General features: G+C 34.9%; 1 pseudogene; it reads right to left on the reverse strand.

The window, feature by feature from the left end:
* Positions 1-5,731: 5,731 nt before the first annotated feature.
* LOC103610881 lies at positions 5,732-7,607 on the reverse strand (annotated as a pseudogene).
* Positions 7,608-8,077: the final 470 nt, after the last annotated feature.

The following is an 8,077-nucleotide window of genomic DNA, read 5'->3' on the forward strand; positions in this document are numbered from 1 at the left end:
TAAAAGAGCTCAACAACTGGAGTCATCAGCAGGACGCCAACATTAGCCTAGTTTGACACATATCTAAGAAACTATTGCCTAATCCAAGGCCATGAAAATTTTCATCAATGATTTCTTCCATGAGTTTTATAGTTTCAGCTCTTAAATGTAGGTCTTTGTTCCATTATGATATATGATAAAAAATAAAGGCAGAAATTAATTCTTTTGCATGTAAATAACCAGTTGTCTCAGCACATTTGTTGAAAAGACTACTGAGTTGAAAAGGGTGTTGAGTTGTTTTTGCATCCATGTCAAAAATCAATTGATTATACTTGTATGGTTGCTATCTGGATTACCAGTTCTACTCTATTGAACTATTTGCATATTCTTATCTGAGTACCACGGAATATTGATTTCTGTGGCCTTGTAGTAAGTTTCAAAATTAGAAGTGTGAATTCTCCAACTTTGCTTTTCTTTGTAAGAATTTTGTGTATGTGTGTGGCTATTCTAGGACCCTTGTAATTTCATATGAATTTTTGGATTAGTTTGCCCATTTCTATAGAAAAAAGCAGTTGTTCTTTTAATAGAAACTGTGATGTATATGTAGATAAATTTGGGGAGTATAACCATCTAAACAATGTTAAATCTTCCAATCCATGAACACAGGATGTCTTTCCAATTATTTATATTTTCTTTTATCTCTTTCAACAATGTTTTGTAGTTTTCAGTATATGTGTTTTGACCTGTTTTAAGTTTATTCCTAAATATTTTAAATGCTATTGGAAATGAAATTGTTTTCTGAATTTCATTTGAGTATTACTCATCACTAGTGTATAGAAATACAAACAGTATATTGATCTTAAATTTTGCAATCTTGTTATATTTATTAGCAAGTAATAGTTTTTTTAAAGGAATCTTAAGGGTTTTCTGTATAAAAAATCATATAACCTGTAAATATAGAGAGTGTTACTTCTTCCCAGTCTGGATGCCTTTTATCTATTTATCCTACCTAATTGCCTTGGTTAGATCCTCTAGTAAAATGTTTAATGGTCGTGGCAATTTGATACTCCTATTTTGTTTCTGATTTTGGGAGAAATCTTTTAATGTTTCACCAGTAAGTATAATGCTAGCTGTGGATTTTTCATAGATGTTCTTGTATTGAAAACTGTTATCTGTTGAATGTTTTTCTCATAAAATGGTATGAGATTTTGTAAGATTCTTTTTCTGCATCTATTGAGATAATTGTGGGGTTTTTTTTAACTTTTTTCTAATAACATGGTGTATTGCATTGATTGATTTTCATATGTTGAACCAAACTTACATTCCTGGGACAAATTCCACTTAATTATAGTATGTAATTCTTTTGATATGCAGCTGGCTTGGCTTTGCCTGTATTTTGTTGAAAATATTGGTTCAATATTCATAAGGGATATTGGCCTACAGTTTTTTATTTTTTATTTTTTTTCTTCTAATACCTTGGTATGGTTTTGCTGACAGGGTAAGACTGACCTCTAGGAATTAGTTAAGAAACATTGTTTTCTCTCATTTTTTTGGAAGAGTTTGTGAAGGATTAGAGTCAATTCTTTAAATATTTGGTAGAATTCATCAGTGAAGCCACCTGGTCCTGGAATTTTCTCTGTGCTAAGTTCTTTGACTACTAAATCAATGCCTTTCTATGGTATACATCTAATAAAATGTTCTATTTCTTTTTGACTCAGTTTTGGTAACTGAGTTTCTAGTAATTTTCCCTTTTCATGTAGGTTATCTAACTTGTTGGCTTGCAATTTTCATGATATTCTCTTATAATCTTTTGATTTCTGTAAAGTCACTGGTATTCTTCCTTTTTTCATTCCTGATTTTAATAAACAGAATTTAAGTAAATAAATTCCCTCTTTTTTTCTTGGTCAGTCTAGATAATGATTTGTCAAGTTTGTTGATCTTTTTAAACAACCACCTTCTGGTTTTATTAGTTTTCTCTATTTTTTTGCTTCTCAATTTCACTTAGTTCCACTCTAATCTTTATTCTTTCTTTCTTTCATCTTACTTTAGGTTTAGTTTGTTTGACTTTTTCTAGCTTTTTAAGAAGGAAGATTAGGTAACAGATTTAAGATATGTTTCTTTCTTTATCATAGACATTTACAGCTATGAATTTCCCTTTGGAACAATGTTTTTTCTGTATCCTATAAGTTTTGGTATGTTGTCTTTTCATTTTCATTCATCTCAAATTAATTTCTGATATCCTTTGTGATTTCTTCTTTGACTCATTAGTTATATAGGAATGCATTGTTTAATCAGAAATATCCTTGTTATTTATTTTTAATTTTGGTTCTTTGTGGAGAACATAAATTGTAAAATATCAATAATTTTAAGTTTTCTGAGGTTTGTTTTATGGCCTTGATGTGGCCTATACCGCAGAATGTTCCGGATATATTTTTAAAAACAGTATAGTCTGCTGTTCTTTAGTGGAGTGCTCTATAAATGTCTGTTAGGTCCAGTTGATTTGTAGTATTGTTCAAGTCTTCTATCTTCTTCTTTTTTTTTTTCCTGCTGATTGTCTGTGTAGTTGTTCTTCCCATTTTTAATGAGGTATAATAATAATCAACTATTACTGTTGATGTGTCTATTTCCCTTCAATTTGCCAGCATTTCTTTTTGAATTTGGGGGCTCTATTGTTAGGTGCATGCATATTTATTATTGTTATTTCCTCTTGGTGGAATGATCGTTTATCATTACATAATGTTATTCCCTGTTTCTATTAACAATTTTTGTCTTAAAATCTATTTTGTGTGATATTAAAATAGCCAATAGTTCTCTTTTGGTTACCAATTGCATGGAACATTGTTTCCAATTCTTTTTTTCTTTTAACCTGTTTGTGTCTTTGGATCTAAAAAATTGTCTCTTGTATAAAGCATACAGTTGGATCATATGTTTATATTTTACTGATTCTGTCAATCTCTACCTTTTAGTCAAAGAATTTAATACATTTACTTTAATTCAATTACTAATAAGAAAAAATATATCTGTCTTTTTGCTATTTGTTTCCTATGCATCTCATGTCTTTTTGCTCCTTCTTCCCTCCATTCCTGCCTTCCTTTTAATTAAATATCTATTCTCTAGTTTACAATTTTAATTACCTTTATGCTTCTTTTTATTATATATTAAGTTATGTTCTTAGAAGTTACACTGGGGATTATCATTATCATCTTAATTTATCACAATTTAGTTCAGGTTAATACCAATTTTAATTCACTAGTATACAAAAATTCCTAATATATCTCTGTTCCCCACTTTATTTAAGCTGCCTACCTAATACTGCTGTTGAATCCCTCTAATTTATTTAACTTTCTTTTAGTTATTTCATTTTTAGATTCCAATGAGAGAGTGAAGGGAAGAAAAAAATAAAGATGGTTCCTCATCCTATCTCTCCCCACAATAGTCTCACCTCTTTAGAAAACACTAAAGAAGAAAAAGATTAAAGCCATACCATGAAAGAAACAATTATTTAAACTGAGGCACTGGGGGCTCATATATATATATAACAGTGCAGTTTTGAAAGTCTATTTGACAAAATGTAACACAAAGCTGCAGAGGATCAATTCTCCCTCACTTAGGCATGAGTGGTCAGCTCACCGCCTGATGATTTAAGGCAGCCACTGTAGAATACTACTGTGCTCTGCTTTGCTGGACTGAGATAAGATGAACCACACAGCATCAGTCCCTGCAGGGCAGCATACTCTCCATTAGCTCCGGCAGCAGTGCTGATGGCAGTGGGAGTGTTTTTCAAGTTGTAGCATTGTGGACCTCAGTAGGCAGCCTTAGCCAAAGAATGTGAATGCACATTTCCTAAGCATCTGTGAGACAACTCTGGGAATTCCCAAATACACCTGGGGGGAATTTGAAGCAACACTGAGGTACAGCACATTTTAAATGTTTTAAATATTATTGTGACCTTATATTTTTTCACAGACTTTTTCCCATATTTAAATAGTCTTTATTTTTCAGAGAAGTTTTAGGTTCACAGGAAAATTAAACAGGAAATACAGAGAATTCCCATATGCCCTCTACCCTCCCCCACTGTTAACACCTCCCCACTACAGTGGTACATTTGTTACAATCAATGAACCTACATTGACACATCATTATTACCCAAAGTCCATTGTTTACATTAAGGTTCCCTCTTGGTATTGTACATTCTATGTATTTTAACAAACCCCTCCCCCACTGTTAACACCTCCCCACTACAGTGGTACATTTGTTACAATCAATGAACCTATATTGACACATCATTATTACCCAAAGTCCATTGTTTACATTAAGGTTCCCTCTTGGTATTGTACATTCTATGTATTTTAACAAACGTATAATGACATACATTCACCATCACAGCATCATAGAGAATAGTTTCACTGCCCTAAAAATGTCCTGTGCTCTACCTATTTATACTTCTCATCCACCCCTTTAACCTCTGGCAACCACTGATCTTTTTACTAACTCTGTAGTTTTGCCTTTCCCAGAATACCATATAGTCTGAGTCATACAGTATGTAGCCTTTCAGATTGACTGCTTCTACTTAGTACTATGCTCTTAAGTTTCCCCCCTGTTTTTTCATGGCTTGATAGGTTTTTTTGTCTGTTTGTTTGGGTTTGGTTTGGTTTTTTTAAAGCACTGAGTAATATTCCATTGTCTGGATGAACCAGAGTTTATTTACCTATATATCTTGCTTGTTTCAAGTTTGGGCAGTTATGAATAAAGCTGCTATAAACATTTGAGTGAAGGTTTTTGTGAGAACATACGTTTTCAGCTCATTTGGATAAATACCAAGGAATATGATTGCTGGATCATATGGCAAGAATATGTTTAGTTTCATGTGAAACTGCCAAACTGTGTTCAATAGTGGCTGTACCATCTTGTACTTCCACCAGCAATGAATAAGAGTTCCTTTTGTTCCACATCCTCACCAGCATTTGGTGTTGTCAGTGCTCCAAATTTTGGCCATTTTAATTGGTGTGTAGTGATTCAAGGGTACTTCAAAAAAATTGTGGAAAATAAAGTTAAAAGAGTATATGAATCTTTCCATGGACTTTTTGAAGTACCCTTGTATCTCACTGCTTTAATTTTCATCTCCCTAATGATGTATGATGTGGAGCATCTTTCCATATGCTTATTTGCTAGCTGTACAGTTTCTATGGTGAGATGTTTGTTACATCTTTTTCTCACTCACACAATTTTGAAGTTTGAAGCTAATCAGTTTATATTCTAGATAACACTCATTGAAAACAGTTACTTTAGAGAATCATCCAGGTGGACTTAAATTCCTCTCTTTCATTCATTCAGCCTTTTATTTCCCTCCCTTTTCTTCTTTTTCCTCCTTCTTTCCTTCCTAACACAAAAATAATACTATCTGTGTGATTTGGTGACATGATGTAGGAAACAGCAAAATAAAGTTGCCAGATAAAATACAGGATAGTCAGTTAAATGTGAATTTCAGGTAACAGTGAATAATTTTGTATATAAGTATATCCTAAGTGCTGCATTACTAATTATTTATTTGAAATTCAAATTTCACTAGGCATCCTTTTTTTTCCCTTGAAACCTAACATTTTATTGGCCATATTAATTTTCCTCAAAAAAGTTTTAAAGTTATCTATAAATTCTTAAAATGTCAAAGTAGAAGAAAAGAAAAAACTAAGTTTACAGTGTGGTAACAGAGGAAGTATCAACCTGGCCATGATTCCCTCAGTTGAGTTTGTTTTCAGGCATTCTTTTCTCCTGGTAAAATTTTGTGCAATTCATCTGCATCATCATTTAAATTTACCCAAATTAACATCTTAACTTGGATGGTGGCATTTTTTATCATAAATTGGTGGATTCAAAACACAGACAGTAAGTACATTGTTTTTCTTTGTTCAAGTACAGAGCATATCGGGTGGAACCATAACATTCAGTAATTCATTGCCTACTTGGTGTCTGACTGCACTAAAAGCTGTGCTTCTGATTCCTTGTAAGTTTTAAGTGCAGGGTACTTACATCCTCTTTAAGTTCCTTACCCTTCTTGTAAAACAATTTACACTCTCTGGAGTAAAAAGTTCTTCTTTTGCTTCAGTAACTACTACCCTAGGCGGCTCATCACTCTCTTCCTTCATTCCTACCTTTGCATTCATTACTGTCACCTTCTGCTTGGCTCTTCCATGTTTTTGTGGGAAATAACAACAACAAAAATAAAACAACAAAAAACCTGGATTATTCTGGGTGACATCTTTACCAAATAAACTAGAGTTCTCAGGGTAAAATGAAAATCCAGTCAGGGGTCCAGAGTTGAACAAGCCTAAAACAGAGCTATCAATTTTCTTGCCAAGACACTTGTTGCTCGTACAATGGGTCTATTTTCTTTTCAAACACAGCTACCTCTTTACAGATGTATCCTCAGTTTTGCTGCTATGAAACAAGAATGCTGATCCTTACTGTAATTTTGATGACTAAAGGTAAGGAGACTATGTCTCAGCATATTTTGTTAGTTTCACTTTCAGAATTACTATGGCCATTGTTCCCACATTGCTATTTAATATTTGCTAAATAATTTGTAACAGTTTTTAAAAATAGGTGTCAGGTCACAGAGTGGGTTTGTGTTCACATGCGTCACTATCTGATAATGAACAGAACAGTTTTAACACATCTTACTGCTTATGGGCATTCCCATGGCATGATTTACTCCCAGTAAAAACAGAGAAACAGAGCTACTGACTGTTGCCTTTAATTTAAGGATTTGAAATCTTTTTCCCCCCATTTGCAGTAATGAAACCAAGTGCTTCCTTGGTCTCCCTTGCTGCCTTTGGACTGGTGAAGGAAGGGACACTAGTTATTGCTATTTCCTTCTGACAATCCTTGTAAAGTCTCCACTCCACTGCCATTACAGAAAATACAGAAAACCCTCCTCCTCCAGAAGGTACAGCCACACCTTTGAAACCTTTAAAAGCCCCTCCATGATCAGATTCAAATCTAATATTTTTACCATTTGCTTTTTTTATGGCTCTGTTCTTCAAGACTTCCTTACTGGCTATTGAGAACATGCCCAGCTCTTCTGCTTTGTCTTCTTGGTTCCAATTCCTATCTGTCAATTCGTTCTTGGCAATCTTCTGGCCATTTTTTTGAACTTCCCTGGCTGCTACCTCAGCACTGGATGGACTGTGGGTGATGTGATGTCCAGGTGCATACTGACACCAGCAGGTCCAAGGTCACACTCAGGTCTGAAGCTGCTGCTGACCTCCAAGATGAGCACATTGGGTCACTTCCTGTAAGCTTCCTGGCAAAGAACTTCCTGGTCAGCAAGCCAGGGTCTCAATCACCATGTTCCTAGTGGGCTTCATCTCTCTGTGTGGGGGGATGATGAGGAGAGCTGTTTGTCTCACCAAACACCAGTGGAGTAACAACGCCAAACATGCTCCAGGCCACCATTTTGTTATTCAAAGGGAATCCTGTATTTTTATTTGCTAAATCTGGCAACTCTCTACTGGGGATGTGGATATTCCAAGGAAAAGATGAAGAACATCAAGACTCAAAGGACTGACATCACTAGTAGGAGCTAAGAAGAAGGTCTTGTTTGCAGGGAGAGGTAACTGAGGTTCCTGCATACTGGTGTCACATATACTTCCCCTTGCAAGCTCCAGGACAGGGGATACCACCTGGGAAAAGATGTTTTTGTAACTAAGTAATTTCCTGAAAGCAATTGCTTGAACCAGTGTTACCTAGAAGTGGCAATATTAAGTGTTTTCCAATAAACAGGAGTAAGCACTCGGGAAAATTGAAGTTAAATTTCAACAAATTGGAGTAGTGACTGTAAATTTTAATCTGTGACAATTGTCTCTTCAACATGAGTTGGCAGTACCAAGATGTGCTGCCAGGATTACATGTAGCAGAAGAGCAGGAGCAGGGAGACACCACCTCCCCAACAAACATACACACACACATACACACCATAGGATGGTGCCTTTGCTTCTGTGACAGACACCACTGTAGGTCCCTAGATACCTATCCACTACCTCCCCCGAAGAGCCAGGGAGGGGTACACAACAGTAAGTCCTCCATGGGAGTTTACAAGAGA

The sequence above is a fragment of the Galeopterus variegatus genome, unplaced genomic scaffold (assembly GCF_000696425.1).
Source record: "Galeopterus variegatus unplaced genomic scaffold, G_variegatus-3.0.2 Scaffold11959, whole genome shotgun sequence".
In the NCBI taxonomy this organism is placed as follows: Eukaryota; Metazoa; Chordata; class Mammalia; order Dermoptera; family Cynocephalidae; genus Galeopterus; species Galeopterus variegatus.